Source organism: Carlito syrichta, unplaced genomic scaffold (genome assembly GCF_000164805.1).
Source record: "Carlito syrichta isolate Samal-C Ts95f unplaced genomic scaffold, Tarsius_syrichta-2.0.1 Scaffold305755, whole genome shotgun sequence".
In the NCBI taxonomy this organism is placed as follows: Eukaryota; Metazoa; Chordata; class Mammalia; order Primates; family Tarsiidae; genus Carlito; species Carlito syrichta.
Genome location: NW_007249851.1, coordinates 887,649 through 890,090, shown reverse-complemented (window position 1 = coordinate 890,090; position 2,442 = coordinate 887,649). Strand labels below are relative to the sequence as shown.

At 46.1% G+C, this 2,442-nt stretch overlaps 1 protein-coding gene across 1 annotated transcript in view; it reads right to left on the bottom strand.

Annotated features, from left to right (window-relative positions):
• Nucleotides 1-2,442, bottom strand: part of CCND3 (cyclin D3) — a 44,207-nt gene that overhangs the window by 19,110 nt on the left and 22,655 nt on the right. The gene's annotated exons all lie outside the window — the stretch shown is intronic.

The window sequence follows — 2,442 nt, the reverse complement described above, 5'->3', positions numbered from 1 at the left end:
CTTCCGAGTAGCTGGAACTACAGGCGCGCGCTACCACGCCTGGCTAATTTTTTTATTTATCGTAGAGATGAGGTCTTGCCAAGTTGCCCAGGCAGGTCTCGAACCCGCAGGCTCAGGAAATCCACTCACCTTGGCCTCCCAAAAGCGCGGGATTACAGGCTGAGCCACCGAGCCCGGCTCTTCTTTAGATCTTACTCTTCCTGTTCCCCCAGTAGGTTTTTAGCAAATTTCTCAAAATTTGTCACCCAAGTAAACCTTTACAGCAGAGAAGAAGGAATGTACCTCTCTGAGGAATCTGATAGCACAACCTAGAATTGCCCTCTACAAAACTGAAATTTATTTGAAGCTTAAACATTCTAATTTCAACTGGGTGCAGTGGCACATGCCTGTCGTCCTAGCTAGCTACTTGGGAGACTAAGGTGAGAAAAATCACTTGAGCCCAGGACTTCTAGCTCAGCCTGGGCAATAATAGCAAATCCTCTATCTCTAAAAACAAACAGATAAGTCAATGAAATAATCTGCCTTAGAGATTTACATACATTTTGCATTAGTGCTCATAAGATAACCCTAATTGTTACCATATAAAGATAATGTTTAAAATTACTTATGGTTAAGGAAAAGTGAACTCCATGGAAGCTGTGTACATGATACAACTAGCAGAAGGAGTTTTGCTAAGGATTTCCAAACCCTCCTTTGAAAGGCTGGGGCTACGTTACTTTTGCAAAAGCCTCCCAGAGAGCCTTGTCTTCACACAGTTTCCAAATAGATCCAGAACAATGGCCCAAGGCCATCAGATTAATCTCTCACAGACACTCCTTTCATCTCCAGTCCAAGGACCTGCTTATCGGGTCAAATTTAAAAGCCAACCAGTCTGGCTTTCAAAGTTCTCCTTCGAGAGGCCCCAGCTGCCCTGTCCCATTTTATCTCAGCCCCAGCACTCCAGCCCACCTCAGGGCCTTATCACCCACCACTGGCATCCTGTTCTTCTCCAAATCCAGCCTCTTCCCTCAAGGCCTGGCTCCAGACCCATCTCTTCCATGAAGTTCCCAGGGTTATAGGAATTGAAGGATAATGGAAATTTAGAGCCAGAAGGATCAAGGAGGCCTAAGGGCACACAACCGGTTAGTGGGTGTTCTAAACCATTCTTAGCCGGGCTCGGTGGCTCAGCCTATAATCCCCGCGCCTTTGGGAGGCTGAAGTGAGTGGATTGCCTGAGCCCGCAGGTTCGAGACCCGCCTGGGCAACTTGGCGAGACCTCATCTCTACAATTAATCAAAAAATTAGCTGGGCGTGGTGGCACACGCCTGTAGTTCCAGCTACTTGGAAGGCTGAGGCGGAAGGATCGCCGGAGCCCAGCAGGTCGAGGCTGCGGTGGCCGGGAGCGGCCACTGCATTCCAGTCTGAGCAACAGTGAGACTCCAACTCAAAAATAAAATAAAATAAAATAAAAAGAAAAGAAAAAATAAACCATTCTCATCTGGTCCTGTGAATAAATCCCATTTCCTCCCAAAAGACTGGAAATACCTGGGTGTGGGCACCACATCTTTTTAGCACTGAGTTTGGTTAACCTGCCGGAAGAGATACTCTGCATAAGGATACTTGCTTTTGTTCCTGCCTCCCTGCTCAGGCAATTCCCCTGTTTGAAGGATCTTTGCTCTACCTCTGGTCAGCTATTCACACTTGCAAAATTCAGATTATGATTCCTCTAATTGGCAGCGGCTCATGCCTATAATCCCAGTACTTTGGGAGGCCAAGGCCTGAGGATACCTTGAACCCAGGAATTTAAAACTAGAGTGGGAAACATAGCGAGACCTTGTCTCTACAAAAAAATTTAGCCAGGGTGGTGGTGAGCACCTGTAGTCTCAGCTACTTAGGAGGCTAAGAAAAGAGGATCACTTGAGCCCAGGAGTTTGAAGCTGCAGTAAGCCGTGATTGCACCCTCTAGTCTAGGTCAGAGTGAGACCCTAACTCAAAAAAAAAAAAATTCCTATAATTGTAGGTTATTTACTTCTTCATTTTAGATTTGTCATTAATGTTACAGCATAGAGAGTGAAAAAAAAACCTATTTAGAAAAACCCATCCTTCCCTCAAACTTAAAAGATAATGCCAGGTGACTCATTCTACCTTTTTTTCCACATTCTGTCCAGGAGAGTTTGTTTCTTGAGACTCTATCAAACTCAAGATTCTCCTGGGGCCACGAACAATACAAAGACAAATAAGACAGTTATTTTCTCTTAAAGAGACTACAATCAGCTGAGCTCGATGGCTCAGCCTGTAATCCTGCGCTTTGGGAGGCTGAGGTGAGTGGATTGCCTGAGCCCGCGGGTTCGAGACCCCACCTGGGCAACGGCATGACTTCATCTCTACAATAAATCAAAAATTAGCCAGGCGTGGTAGCGCGCGCCTGTAATTCCAGCTACTTGGAAGACTGAGGCGGAAGGA